The following is a 16445-nucleotide window of genomic DNA, read 5'->3' as shown; positions in this document are numbered from 1 at the left end:
GGGTTACTGGGTGGCTTCTCTGCTAGTTTCTCTCACAGGTACCCATGTGATTACATTTAGTTGCAGGTTGCTTGTGCAGAAAGGTTCAAAACGGCTTCACTAATGTTTGACAGTTGGTTCTATCACATAAGATGCCTCCGTTCTTCTCCATATGGGTGTTCATCCTCTAGTGAGCTGGAATGACTTCCTTCCATGGCAGTTTCAGGGCAATTTCCAAGAAAAAAGAAGCCAAATGTTTCAAGACCTCTTAAGGTTTAAGCTCTGGAACTCAGACAATGTTGTTTCTGCTGCAGACTATGGAAAAGCAGTTGATAAGCCCAACCCAGATTCAAGCATCAGGGAAATGAACTCTGCCTCTTTTCGGGAGAAGCTACAAAGGATTTGTGGTCATATTTATTGTACCATAACAGTATCACTCACTGAAGTGAGAGGATTGTGTCCTGACCAGCGTGTGTCTTTAAAAACTTGCTTCCCCTCTGGAGACCACTATTCCACAAAACATTTCTGCAAGCTGTTTCTCTTGGCTCAGCTCTCAAAATCTTGCTGCTATGACTGTATGTCAAACCTCAGCATTATTGTTTCCCTGGGGCTTCTTTTATGTTGCTCTTCTCAAATAGTCTCTTCTTGTGATGGCTCGCCTACTCTGTTTCATTGAGTGTTATGGGCTAAACTGTGTCCTTCTAAAAAGATATATGGAAATCCTAATAGTACCTCAGAACGTGACCTTGTTTGGAAAGAGGGTCTTTATAGAGGACATTAAGGTGAGCCTTAATCTAAACATGGAGGTGGCCTTAAAAGGGGAAATTTGGATATAGACACACACAGAGGGAACACGATGTGAAAATAGACAGCAAGAGTACCACGTGAAGTCCCAGGATTGAAGTGAGGCACCTACAGGCTGTAGATGGCCAGAAAACTGCCAGTGTCTAGAGGGAGGCAAGGAAGAATGTCTGTACAGAGGGGGCATGATCCTGCCAACACCTTGTTACTGGGCTTCAAGCCTCCAGAAGAGTAAGGCAGTACATTTCTGTTGTTTTAAGCCACCCAGTTGGTAGCACTTTGTTGGGGCAGCTCTTGCAAACGAACACAAACAATGTCTTCATGGAATTCTGAATCTTCAATTGAATGCACTGCTGTCTACATACCAGTTAGTTCCCATGTCAGGTTGGTTTCCTGAAAGGCCAATCCTAATATTCTATCTATATCTCTGGTTTATCATGGTTGAGTAACTGCCTGGTGCTTCAAGACTAGGCCTGGTAACTCACTTTTTATAGTATTTTTAGTTTGGACTGCCTACATCTCAGAAGAAGGCTAAGCTTTAATTGTAACAGTATACCTTTCGTATTATTAGAAATGGTAGTCATTTTCAGCAGGGTCATGAAGATAGATGTTGGGAAATATCTCTATTCTAATACACAATGATAAGAGCAATTCCACATAAAGACGTGATAGAGAATTTGTCTTAAAATGGGGGATATAAGAAATAGCACAGAGGATCATAGGGGAAGGGAGGGAAAACTGAGCGGAAAGTCATCAGAGAGGGAGAAAAACCATGAGAGACTCTTAACGATAGGAAACAAACTGAGGGTTGCTGGAGGGGAGGTGGGTGGGAGAATGGGGTAATTGGTGATGGGTTTTTAGGAGGGCATGTGATGTGATGAACAGTGGGTATTATACACAATTGATAAATTACTGAATACTACACCTGAAACTAATAATATTCTATATGTTGGCTAATTGAATTTAAATTTTAAAAAAGCTATGCAACAAACCACCAAAATCTAGAGAAATCAGAAAACAAATTTGACTTGACTAGAAACTAATGTAAAAAAAGACAAAATAACAAGGCAAATCTCATTTGGTTTCCATAAGTTTTACTTGTATATCATTTAATTTTTGATAGGGATTTTCCCCCAATTCATGCTATCAAAGAGAAACAGCCTGTTGGCATCGATTCATAGAATATTCTGTGCCCCTGCAAAAATTAGAATGAATAAACCAAGAGTATTCACCAAGGTGAGAGTACCCGGGTAAAATTAATCACTTCCATCATAGTATAAATAGAAAAGGACTCCATATAAGCAGTGGGACTTCCGAATGAGAAAGAAGTCATTTTATTAGAGCCGAAAACATATGATGGAAGAGTTAGCATGGCTTATCCTGGCCTAGATTAAGCCCAAAGCAAACCTTCCAACTGTTGTTGAATTACAAGTTAAAAAATCTTCAGAAAGTTTTCTTTAAGTACATAGCTTACAAAATTTGAGTTTTTATGAAAAAGTTACAAGCTGAGAAACTACTCTCCCATAATCTTATGAAGCACAAAGATTAAATTTAACATTTAAAGAAACATGGTAACATTTTAATGGACACATGTTGAAAAGAGACTTGTTTTGTTTATAGTTTTAGTTATCTGGCACTAATGCATATGTAGTTAATATATGTAAGTATTAATATTAGGGTATTATTTAGGTGTGTTCCTTTTAAAATGCTTTCAGAGTATTGTACTGAGTCTACAATTCTATTTGTATACGCATTTAGCAAATAAAGTAAAGGCATGTTATTTGTTTATTATTACATATCTTCATATCTAGAAATCCACTTTAAGTCTTGCTTCTCAGGGAGCTTTATTCCTGTTGCTTCACATTTGATATTAACAACAACAACAAAAAAAATGATTTAGAAAATTTGCTTCTTTCAGATAAATAACTGTCTTCTTCCTTTCTCATTTGCCGTCACCTACCTGTCACACACATCTTTTATCTTATTTTACATAGAAGTATAATCCACCATTACATTGCATGCTGGGTTTCCCAGAGCTTTGTCATCAGAGTATGACATTATTACCTCACACTTGATTAATTAGTTAAATTGCACATTTGGAGGATAATATAATAATATTAATAATAATACTTATTACACTTGTTGTTATCTAAAGTGACTTCAAATAAGGACATGAGATTACTTATCACTCTATGTTCATTGTCTTCCTTTCAAACTGCAGTGCTTGAAATCACCATACTCAACCGAGCATCTTTCAATCGTCATATAGCTAAAAAAAACACACAACTATTAGTTTAGGGAAAAAATCGCAATAACGAGTAATAGTCTGCCTGTGCCTTGTCCTAGAGTAATCCTATTTCCTGTAACTCAGGTTCCCCCAATGACCTTGAATTGGTAGAAAGAGAAGCAAGAGATGTCCTTTGAAACTGCCGCCACCCCCCACCCCCACAAGGAGGATGGGAAGAGCTGAGCTGTTTTCCAGTCTCTCCCTCCCTCTCACAGACATTGAGTAAAACCTCCTAGTGGCTCAGAACAAGTAGTCTTCATTACTTATGCTATATCTCTAGATCTGAAAATAATTTCCTACAACTTGCTTTTAGGAATTTTGAGATGATATTGAACGTGTATTCTATAATTTAAATATGATTGAAAAAAATAAAAGAGATTGAAATATTAGAGGGAGAGGGAGTGAGGAAGGGGGTAGGTAGGTAGCTGATGGAGAGGCAGACAGATCAGGAAGTATTTTAGTTGTAAAATTACAGGTAGTAGAACATCATAAAAGTAAGACTTGTCTTAGAAATGAATACTGCAGATGTCATTATAACAAAAAGTGTTCAGGAAAAGCTTCCTGTTCCATCAGGTTTTACCCTCAGCCATTTTGCTTTTTTTTTTTTTTTTTTCCTTCCCCCTCCACAGAGAAATGAACAACATCCTCCTGATAGCCCTGGATCTTGTGTGCATAAAACCCTGGATCCAAGAAACTGTCAGTTGCTAGCTCCTTTCCCATTAACTCACTTGTGACCTCTGGGAACTCTCTTAACCTCATCTGTAAAATGGGGCTAATAACATTGACCTATTTTATTGGCTGCTGGGAGGTTTGGCAGTGAATGTTTGAAAAGCACTTTAAAAATACCAAAGAAAAATGAAAAAAAAAATAGGAAAGGTCACTTAGGTGACAGGAGAAATGCACAGAGTATTTGAGGCACAGCAGGTTAAACAAATAAGCAGCTGAGACCAGGCTCTGGAGTAAGGGGTGATTCCCCATGGTGGGCAATTCAGGCTCTTCCTCTACAGTGGCAACAGCTTGTTTATGAAGCATTAGGTAAGATAACACCATCAGGAAGAGAGTGTTTGAGTCTCAGGGAAGGTAATTTCATTAGTGATGGCTCCAAGCAAAAAATTAGCACTGTAAACATTTTTGAAAATGTAAAAGAAAAGAAAACTAAAGTGAAAAGGAAAAAAAAAAAAAAAAGCCGAGACAGAGTTTTTCCATCTAAGTGCAAAAATACATAAGGGTTGAGAGCTGCTTGGAAGTCAGAATGTTGAAAATAAGTATGGGATCATCAAGAAGGGGACAATGCAAGGAAAAATACACCTGGTACAGAGCCAGTCCTCAAGTAAGGGATGTCTAATTAAGGTAAATGTGTTTATCCAGGGCAGAGATTAGGAGGTAAACAGAAATACTTCCATAAGCATCTCCTTGTCAAAATAACTATAGTTTCGAACACCTGTTATGGGTCAGACATACACTAAATACTTCGATAATTTCAATTAACTCTCTCAGTAATCTTAGAGGGTTGGTGGTATTATCTCCAGTTCACATGCAAGAGAGCTAAGGTTTAAATATCTTAACTTCCTCTGGTTCACAAGTCTAAGAAGAGACACAACAGGGATTTAGACGGGTCTATCTGATTCCAAGTGCAACTTCTGCAATCATAAATATGGATGTATATCCCAACTGATCCTCCAGAAACAAGGCAGGTGTTCGGACAGAACCAAGGGCCCAGGTCAACCTTAATTGTGTAGGACTAGGTATCTCATTAACACATTTATTGGACTTCCGCTTTTAACAGAGAGTGTATGTATATCATCTGCCTATAAAGGTAGTTATCAACGTGTGATATACATACACAAAAAGGCATAACTCATAAGTACACAGCACCTTGAATTTTCACAAGCCAAATGCCCATGTAGCCAGCAGGCACGTCAAGAAACAAAACATTACATACGCCCAGAAACCTCCTTATCCCTCCCTTGTAGGCACTAGATCCCCAAAGGCAATCCCTATCATGCTTTCGAACACTATAGGTTAGTTTTGACTATTCTTGAATTTAATGTAGAGTCATAACGTATGTATTCTTTCATGTCAGATTTCTTAACCTCACTTTTCACAAGTTTCAGACAATTTCTTGTGTGTAGTTGTTGTTACTCATTCTCCTTGCTGATAGTATCCCTTAATGTAACTATAGGACAGCATATTTATCCATTTTACCATTGATGGACATTTGGGGAGTTTCCAGGTTAGGTCTATCAAAATTAGTGTCACTATGAATACCTTGTATATCTTGGTAAACATATATATGCATTTCCATTGGGTATATTTCTAAAGCAGAATCTGTATAGCATAAGGTGAGCATATGTTTAAAACTAATTGTATAGTTTTACAATGTGTTTGTATCAATTTATACTCCCACTTGCAAAGCATGAGAGCTCAATTTCCTCCACATTCCACCGACATTTGGTATTTTCCTTTTTTTTAATACTGGCTTTGATTGCACATTTTTATCGTTATTATTCCCTGTATCTGGGAAAAAAATATTTTTAAAAGATCTTTGTGTAAAGATGACTTAATTATCATGTAGGAGAATCCCAACGTAACAAGAACTTTTGCCCATCATTTTAGTAGGTATGAACTCTCTGTGACTAGTCACAGCAGGCTGAATAGTCCCCATTGGAATTGATAGAGAATTTTCTTTTCCGGATTTCCTTTTCTTAAAAAGAAAATAAATAATATGCACACTCTCATAAATAATATGATCTCTCTTTAAGAGCCTCTTCACCCCTGACCTGAGTCTTAATGAGTGTATAAACTATTTTTTCTTTTCTCGTAACACTGAAAGCAAGACACCACACAGAAGCCATCCTGTTTATGGCGACATTATCAGAAGAGAGAGGAAAATAGATAATCCATAGGGTGCCTCTGAAATTAATACATTTCCTAATTGTCCGAAGTGTTTTTACTGTTTCTCAGTTCTGTGTCTCCATGTAGTTTGGTGTATCTGAGGAAGTAGTGTGAAAGGTGATCTCGTAATGGATTCCTGATGAAGTAAAAGTGGAGAATGTGTGCCATGTGGGTAGTCTCCGATCAAAGGATAAAAATGAGTGGGTCACAGAGAGGGATGATGTGCAAGGAGGCTTGAACTGTGAGTCAGAAAACTTCAGCTTCATTCTTGGCTGCGCTGTGGCTTTATAACCTTACCTGGTACCTTTCCTTCTATGGATCAGACCTCTCTTGGCTGTAGTTATACAGTGTCTAAGGTATGTTTCTGAGGGTAAGGAAGTGTTAATCCAGATTTTCATACTCCACCCCACGGTAGTGATGGGGTTCTGGGACGGGGCTCTACAGTTAGCTTTTTAAAAGAAGGACACCAATAATTCTGCCCATTGAAGTTTGAGAGTCACCTCTCTGCGATAGCTTCCTGAGCAGCACTTTCCAATGTGCCTAAGCATAAAAATGGCCAGTACTGTTCATTAGAGAAATAGATGCCCAAGCCTCTACTGTGACCCTAGACATTCTGATTAGTAGGTCTGGAATGAGTCCTGTATGTCTGAGCAAACTCCCTTAAGACAGATGACTAACTAGATCTGGGGGAATAGTCCTCTCTTTCTGTATGCTAGTAGTTTCTCAACTGCTTTCTCCAAAGTCCCTGGAGTTCTTTTAAGAAACTTATGGCTAAGGGCCCCTGGGTGGCTCAGTCGGTTAAGCGTCTGCCTTTGGCTCAGGTCATGATCCCAGGGTCCTGAGATCAAGCCCCACATCAAGCTCCTTGCTCAGTGGGGAAACTGCTTCTTCCTCTCCTTCTGACCCCCTCTTGTGCTTGCTCTCTTTCAAATAAATAAGTAAAATCTTAAAAAAAAAAAAGAAAGAAAGAAAGAAAGAAAGAAAATAACCTTATGGCTAGGAAAGGGTAGGATGTGTTAAAAGGGTAAGGGAAAATTTTCGGTTGTTGGGCTAATGCTTAAGCCCTTTTAAATGTTTAAAGCCCTCTGATTTTATCCAGAGTTTATCCATTTCCATGTAATTTATATATTGTATTGTATTATGTATTATATATATTAGGTATCTTCTCTAATTTTTATTTTAAAACAATGTTCTCTAGCTAAATTGTTTGAAAACTACTGTCTATTTAAAGATCTCTATTTAAAAAAATTAAAAATTTATTTCAACTTTCTCTTGGCATATCTATCTATCTACACAGAATATATATATATTTTTCATAAACAGAATATATATATATATGTCTTCATACACAGAAAAATACACATATCGTAAGTACACGAATCAGTGAACACATTCAGACCAAGAAACTGAACTTGACCAATGTCTCAAAAGCCCCAGTCATATCCTTCCCAGCCACTATCTTTACTTAAAAAAGGATCACTATCCTGATTTCAAATACCGCAGATCAGTTTTACTTGTTTTTGAACTTGACATAACAGAATCATTCAGCATACACACACTTGTATCTGGCTTTTTTTGCTCAGTGCCACATTTGAAATTCATCTATATTATTCTGTTATGTAAAGTACCTTCTCATCACTTCATAATATTCCATTGTGTGTGACTATACCACAATTAATGTATCTATTTTATCAATGATAGTCATTTGGGTAATTTCTGGATTTTGGATAGTACAAACAGTGCTGCTGTAAACATTCTTCAGCAGGCCTTGTGAACCTATGTTTGCATTTGTTTTGGCATGTTCTTAGGAAGGGAATTATAGGGTCCTCGAGTATAGTGGATATGGTCAGTTCTATAGATGGTGCCGAATGGTTTCCCCTAGTGGGTATACCAGTTTTTATTTCTGCAGCGGTGTACAGAGTTACAGTTGCTCCAAACCCTTACAATCATTTGATAGTTTCTGTCTTCTAGCTTTTGTCAGTGGGTGGTAGGATGGAGGGTTGTACAGTTTTATCTCATTATTGTTTAACTTTATATATTTGTTAACTTTTTCTAACATTTACTGACCATTTAGACATGACTTTGATGATGTGCCTATTTAAATTTTTGGCCCATTTTAATTTTTTTTCAACTTACCTTATTATATATTTTTTTATTGTGTTGTGTTATTCACCATACAGTACAATGTTGGTTTTTGGTGTATTTCTTCTCTAACAATATCCCTTATGTGGATTCAAGTTTCCGACCTATATTACTTTCCTTCTCTCTAAAGAACTTCTTCTAACATTTCTTACGAGACCTGTCTTCTGGTGACAAATTTCCTAAATTTCTGTTTGCTTGAGAAAGTCTTTATTTCTCCTCTACTTTTGAAAGATAATTTCACTGAATACATAATTCCAGGTTCGTGGGATTTTTTTTTTTTTTTAGTCAACATTTTAAATATTTTGTTCCATTTTCTTTGTGCTTGCATGGTTTCTTTCTTTTTTTTTTTTCCCCGATGTCCAATGTAATTCCTTTCCTTTTTCTCTCATGGGTAATATCCCCCTCACCCCTACTCTGGCTTCTTCCAAGAATTTATCTTTGTATTTAATTTTTTGTAGTTCCAATGATTTACCTAGGCATAGATATTTTGATATTTATCCTGCTTGGTACTGTCTGTGATAACCAGATCTTTCATTAAGTTTGAAAAATTCTCAGTCAGTAATACTTCAAATATTGCTTCTCCTTTCTTCTTTTTCCCATGAGGTATGTGTTACATGTTACATCTTCATAAGTGTTTCACAGTATTCTTTTCCATATATATTTTTTCATTCTTTTTTCTCTTTGTTTTTCATTTTGGGAAGCTTCTACTGACATTTCTTCAAACTCACTGACTTTCCCTTTAGCTATGTCCAGTCCACTGATGGGTCCCATTAAAGGCACCTCATTTTTGAGTAGTGGTTTTGATATCTAACATTTTCTTCTGGAGCTTCCTTAGAGTTTCCATCTTCTGCTTACATTTCCCATCTGTTTTTGCTGTTTGCTTTTTCCATTAGGGTTCTTAGCATATCAAGTATTTTTACATTCCCAGTCTGATAGTCCCCAAATCTCTTCCAGCCTGAGTCTAGCTCTGATACTTGGTTTATTTCTTCAGACTATGTCTTTGCCTTTTCACATGACTTTATTGAAAGTCAGACATGGTGTTTCAGGAAAAAGGAACTGAAGTAGACAGGTCTTCACTGTAAGGCTTATGGTTATACGGCTTGCAGTAGCCTGTGTTCACAGTTTGCCATCATTGTGCTGCCACAGGCTAAAATTTCCTCTAGTGTCCTGTTTTTGTTTCCCCTGTTGTTTTGGGGTTTCCCTAGATATTCCTTGGGGACTGAGATTTGCAGTTCTTTTGGCTTTAATTTTTGCGGTTACACAGGAGCCCTATCAGTGTGGTGGTAAGGTATGGGACAGGGGCAGCATTCTCTACAGTACTATAGTTAGGTCTCAGTCTTCTAGTGAGCCTCAGCTGAGTAGTTCTCTTCTTCCATATTAAAGGCTAAAGGGTGTTGGAGTTGAATATCTTCCTTTCCCAGGTCACTTAGGTTTTGGTAAAACTTCAGTTGGTTAGGCTCTGGTAAAATGGTTTACCTTAAGGGCAGGCCTTGTTAAGAACAGAACGTTCTGGGCATATTTCAGAATGGGCACTTTTCCTCTTCTGCTGCCAAAAGCAGCAGGGGATTTTCCACCAATAATTAGGCTATAAGAATTTGTAATAAGATCCTCAAGTTGTAACTTTATAGTTTGATAAAACAAAAAAATTTTGCAAATATTTATTACATATTTTTAAAAATTAATTTTTGATGATAATTCTCTTGACCCTTAGGGGGAGTCCATATTTTTAAAAAATCCATACCTTTTTGAAAGACAGGAAGTCATAACTCACAAATTTACACTTCGATGGGAGATACAAAGATGCTCTAAATAGCGTAAGCACTCTAGAGATCATTAAAATGGTGTTCATGATTCAGTTTTGGATAACAAAAGATAATTTTAAATTGCCTTTCTTCCATTTAAAAAATAGAACTATTTCAAGGTGGTGGAGATAGATATGTTAGTTGGAGAAATTTTAAACATTATTCTTCCAGGCCTCTATCTGTAAAGATATAAAATAGAGAGAGATCAACTTTAATTAAGCTCTTGTCTATATAATTCCCTTACAGATAAAAAAAAAAATCACAGGAGTTTTTAGTTGTTGGTTGTTGAATACATTATGTAAAGTAGAGGCCTTTGCTTTTTTTAATTAGATTATTTTATGATGTTACACAATTTGGAATTAGTGAAGACCAAGAGTTATTTAAATTATAACTTAGGGAAATCAGCTCTCTGTGTAAGCATTAAAAAAAGGAACTAATAATAAGGTAGAAATCTGTTTAAAGATAAATGTTAAAGGAAACACATGTGCTTTAAGGCAATACTGAATCCAATTATAATCTGATAGCTATTTCATGGGGAGAACAATGCATTAAAATATTTGGACCTCCAAACACATAATGTACAATACTACAGTAAAACTATTTTTGAGTAGCTAATAAAAATATGCAGCTATTTAAATAATAGGATTTCCAGGGTCCAGCTTTATGTGTTTAACATATTTTTTTTCCCTTAGTATTGTCTTTTCAGTAGTTAGATTACTATTCCAAATAGGTCACTAATTTAATTTATTATTTTTCCAACAAAGACAAGTAAATCTCAGGTAGCTAAATGCCTATACTATTGCTTCTTATTAATATAACAAGATGATAAGAGCTAATTTTTTTTCCAAATGATGCATCAATGAGGCATGTAATATGTGTTCAGCTCTTCAGAGAATAAAAAACTATAACCAAAAGATGGCAGATTAAAAGACCATGGCGGTGTTATGAGGGGTTGGTAGGTGGGAGGGATATATTGCTACCGACGATCTCTACTCCAGCTTAATTCATTTTCACTGGGAATGGTGTCTGCAGCTGGAGAATAGTATCTGACCTCCAGAGATTGCAAGTCCTACTTTCACAGTTGCCTACTTTGCATTTGTCACTGGTGTCCCTCTTCTTACTACCAGGAATTAGATTTATAGAACTATGTGCCAAGGGAACTTCTTGCAAAGAACCATGGTTGAGAAGTTTTCCATATCGTGCTCTGGTAAACACATATTTTGCCTTTGCTTACCCTATCATATTTAATAGGTATTGTGAGGTCTCAGATTTTTCTCTCCTAATTTTGAAAAGTTAATTAAAAGAAGTGGGAGAATGGGATGGAGAGTTTCTAACAACAAGTCAAATTCATTTGAACAGTAAAAATAATTGCTGTGCGAAATTAAGGTGCAAGCACATGCCTGCTGTAATTGGTGCATACTTATTAGAGCTCTTCGTTTGCAACCTCTCTCAGTGTTGGGGCTCATGATAACGTGGATACTTAAGGGAAAAGTATGATTAGAGATGGTGTAGTTCATTCAGTAAACATTTCTTAGTGTTTGATGTGACTGAACTGAGCGTCACATATGATTTTACACTTTTATCCTTTCAGACAACTGACAGGTCTCTAATCTCCATCTTAGAACCTTCACTCAGCTTGAACTTTGGCTCATAAAGGTCATTTTTGAACCACTTGGGACAAAGAGCCGCGTCCATGAAATCCCACTGAGTCGATAGATACGATAATAGCTTTAGGCACATTTTCTTAAGACCCAAGGGGAAAGACAATTTCAATAAATGTAAAACTATGCCATCTACAATCCACACAATTTCTTAGAAAAATCTCATAGGAATAAATCTTCTCTTTTCCTTCAGGCAAGAACCTCCTTAACAATAACAACGCAAGACGCTATTAAGGGCACAGGGTACTAACTGTGGCAAAAAAAGAAAAAAAAAATCATACACACAATCTATTAGACAGAGCGCCTCGAACACAAAAAGATCATCCATTCATCTAATATACCCCTTTGCCTCACAACTACTTGTGAAACATGTTCTGAATATTTAGACCTTAAATTGTTAAAGAAACTATGAATTGTCTGAAGCAATTTAATAATGTGAAAATGACTTAGATATATCATTCAATTATGGACTGCTTTAAATGTAGTTCCTCTTTTATTTTCTTTTTACCTTTTAGTCTCCAGCTCATAAAAAAACGAAAAAAATCCTCGCAGGTTAGATATGTCAGGATAATTAACAGAAGGTTCCTTAGCAGCAGATGTCTGAGATAAGTTGTAAAGGGCATTCTCTTCCCTTGACATGCCATCAAAGGGAAAAACAACGAATATTTAAATGAAAGAACTGAAAACTATGTGGATGCATGTTTTAATATCTGAATAATTAACAGATTTTTACATCATGACTTAAGCTGTAGGATAATTAAGAGATCTCATGATCATGTTAATATTAATTTTTCTTGCCTGCCACAAATTATAGCACTGTCTTTGATTTTTTCCCCTTCCCTCGATATATTTCATGATGTAAAGGAATGCTTCTTGAAAGTAAAGTATCCCCTCCAGCGAAATATTTCACTCAATTTGCCTCAGAGAATTGCGCTGGCAGGGAAAAAAAAAAAAAAAAAAGATGCTTTGGAAAAACTTAAAATTCAACAGTTTAAAAGTATTTTTTTTTACTGATGTTTCAAGCAAGATTTTTCAATGAGTCAAATAACTGAATTCCAACATTCAAATTTTTATTTTAATATTATACTTAAACTTTATCTTAATATTCTATATTTTGTGCCTTTCTTCTTTTGCATTTATTTTAAATAGTAACGTGAGTGCAATCAACTGCAAATCCCATCCTCTGATATAATCTCCATGGAGATTATATTAGGAAGGGTTTTCTTGTTTACTTTTAAAAGGTCTCCTGAATATAGCTGGTGCCAACAGAGAAATTCTTCTAAAGGTAGTATAGGGATTTTAATCTGCCCCTTACTAGGAAGTGATGGAGGCTAATGCAAATAGCACTCATTTGATTCTGTAAAACTCATAATAAGAAATAATGAAGCATCTGGTCGACAGCAAAAGGTCAAGGAAGAAACATTTTGAAATGGAAAGTGTATCAGTCCCTCTGGCAAAGACTTAGAGGTTGGCAAAGACTGTTGTTGCTTCAGGAAGCTTTTGTCTCTCATATTGAGACTTAGAATATATATTCCTCCTTGTGCTTATTGTTGCATACAGAGCAGAATTAGTTCTTAGTATTGGTAACAGAGCATGAGCGTGGTCCACCTTTTCTCCCTCGGTAGTTGAGGTCAGTGATTCTCAAACTTTGCTGCTGCTTAGAAGCACCAGGAGAGCTATGAAATCTTGCAATGCTAATGAAACCAGAGACCCTGGGCACCAATCATGGCTGTTTCTGCAGGTGCTGGCAACGTGCAGCCAAATTTGAGAACCAATGATTCAGAGCTTTCCAAAGGCACAGGTAGATGCAAATGTATGTGGCCCTGCAAAGGTAAGGACCCATATTCCATACTGGCTTTAAAAAGGGCCTAGGGAATGATGCAGAACTGGTAGAAAAGTCTTGAGTAAAAGAATGGGGTGACAGGGAACTTATTCCTATAAACACTGGGTTTAGATATGCAAAAGGGTTTCTCATTTGGAGTATATGGCTTAATTTCTTAAGATGGGAGTTTAGATATAAATGAGATTCCTGTAATTGAAGGTTCCTGAATATTCACTTTTGGGGAGATTATCTCCATTTTGGCAAGTGAGAATGTTTCTGGATCCTGGAAAGAGCAAACTTAAATGATAGAGAATCAAATTTCTCAATATGCTACCACTGACTTCAAAGTTGTAGCCTCAGGAAGAATGCCACCTGATAACTAACAAGAATATTGCTGAGAAGTCTAGCATTTTAAAGCCAACCTACCCACTTGTGGGTTCATGTACATCAACTTGTTTTTTTCTTGTTTTTCTGGAAGTTTTCAACTGCTAGTACTTTGGTCATGCAAACACTCACAAATTGATCAGACATGAGGTTCACATGAATGCCTCATGAGCTGGTTTTTACACCTTGTCTTAAAATCCGAAGGAAACCAATTTTAGAGTTCATTAGCATATCTAATTTATACAAAAGAATGGTAGGATGATGGTTTTGAAAATAGTGGGTGTGTTGCCTCTCATGGCTGATATTACAATACATTAAATCCAAAGTACTCACTTTATTGATTTTCTTAAAAAGCAGAAAATTTGTCATTAGCTTAGTCTGAACCTATATTCTGATGCTATTTTATATATTTGAAATAAATGTTAAGAGAGATGTTTTTCTCCTTAAAAATTGTCTATCTTAAATCACTTTAGAGTATTCTAAGACAACTTCACAATGTTCTGAAGTTACATAGTGGTAATAATTACACTCTATAAGTATACCAAAAATCCTTGTGTTGTACACTAAAAAAAAGTAAATTATCTGAAATGGAAGAAGATTTTGAAAATTAAGCATGAGTAGAAGCTGAAAAAAAGCATTTATTTATTCCAAGTAAGCAGGAGATTGAAGATATTTATTTATTCATTCAGCCTTGATTATTGATTATTGAACAGAAACTCTGCTCTAGGCACTGTATGGGACTGTGGGATTATATAGTGAGTCAAAATAGTTCTAATCCCTGCTCTCAGGTAGTGTACATTCTAGAGGGAGACAAGCACACACAAATGTTAAATTGTAACAAGGAAAGTACTTTTAAAAATAGAGTATTATAATATATGGGGATTTAATATTTTCAGAGAAGCCGAGGAATCTTTTTCTTAAGAAAGGGACACTTGATTTGACATCTGAAGGTTAAATAGGACTTAGCTAGGTAAGAGAGGAGGAAATAGTGTATCAGTCTGAGAGAACAGTACTGATAAAAACACTTGACAGAACCAATCTTGGTGCATTTCACAATAATGAACAAACGTCTAATATGACTGGGGCAAGAAGAAGGATGGTAATGGTTCAAGATAAGACTGGAGGAGGACAGCAATCCAGACCCCATTAGGCCTTTAGGTCATTCTCAGTTGTGCCTACCTATGAGCAGTGGGAAACTACAGGAGAATTTTAAGCAGGAATATGATATAAGTTGATTTGCTTCTAGAATAGATTGCTCTGGTTATTTTGTGGAGAATGGGTTGGTAGGACACCAAAACAGATGGAAATAGACAAATTAGTATAGGTAAACAAATTAGTAGGCTATAACAGACAAGGCAAGAGATGATGACAACTTGGCCCAAGAAGGTGGTGGGGGAACCAAGGACATGAAAAGATTCAAGAAACATTTAGTAGGTAAAATCAACAGAGTGTGTTATTAATGGATTGTTTAGGCTGTTGAAGAAGAGGGAAATCTCAGAAATGAGTTCTAGTTTTTTTAGCTGGTGTAACTAGATGGATCATGAAGTCATTCATTGATTAGAGAAAGAAAGCAGTGAATGGGTCATGAATTTAGTCTTGGTTATGTTGAATTTGAGATGGTTTTGAGTTAGTTAAGGAATGTTAAGCAGTTTAAAAATCTTATGAGTCAGAAGCTCAGAAAAGATGCCTGGCTAGGAGTTTAACTTTTATGGATCATCTCTATATAGTTGGATCAGACCATCTGGGGAAAAAATGTATATAAAATGATAGTTAGAGACCGATTAGATTTTAGTCTCGAGGAATTTAACATGCAATAGACAAGCAGAGGAGGATGAGTCTAGCAGGAAGAGCCAGATAGGTAAAAAACATGAATTAAATGGGCATCTGCTTTTCAAAAGCTCATGTTAGACCGCTTTGCTTTTACAAGAGAATTACATTAGTCAGTACCTTTTCGGTAACTGAAAGAGATCCAAAGAGGATTTTTGCTTTTATGAAAAAAGGTGGAAAGCAAAAAGAGGATTGAGCATTTTGTGTTGCAGCAAGACATTACAGAGGCAGCACACACCCCAAGCAGCAAGAGTGTCCCCACCAAACTCCTTCTCTGGGAGAATCAGAGAATCACTCAGAATCAAGCCACCACAGCTTTGAACTGTGTCTGTGAGTCTCTGTGCTTTATCTCAATTTATTGTGGGCCTTCATTAGCAAAATGTGTCCTCAGGTATCAAAAAAACCTGGGAGAGGTCATTGACTGTGTCTGTGAAAGCTAAAAAATTTTCCCTATACCCAGAATTGTTGAATCACTGTATTGTACACCTGAAACTAATATAACACTGTATGTTAACTATACTGGAATTAAAATAAAAACTTAATTTAAAAAATTTCCATATCATTTAATGGTAATTGCTTCTTTGCTTTACACCATTTCCACATACAAAAGGTTTCAGGGGAATGCTCTGCTTTCAGAAAGCAGGGGAAATCTGTGTCTCAAAAGCCAAAGGGACAGCAGATTTTAAGGAAGACATGGTTGACCATGTGGAGTACTGCTGTTGGAGTCTGATAAAGACTGAAAAGAATATTCATGGCATTTTATGTCTTTTATAAAATAGGTTGGAAGCCAGAGTGAAGTAGTCTTACAATGGAAATGTAGATTAAAAACTCGAAATAGTGAGTAG

At 36.3% G+C, this 16445-nt stretch overlaps 1 pseudogene; it reads right to left on the bottom strand.

Annotated features, from left to right (window-relative positions):
- LOC122890274 overlaps positions 1-16445 on the bottom strand; it is a 43590-nt pseudogene that overhangs the window by 20901 nt on the left and 6244 nt on the right.

Source organism: Neovison vison, chromosome 11, assembly GCF_020171115.1.
Source record: "Neovison vison isolate M4711 chromosome 11, ASM_NN_V1, whole genome shotgun sequence".
Classification (NCBI taxonomy): domain Eukaryota; kingdom Metazoa; phylum Chordata; class Mammalia; order Carnivora; family Mustelidae; genus Neogale; species Neogale vison.
Note: the sequence above shows the minus strand (reverse complement) of the source record. Positions and strands in the feature narration are given on the sequence as shown.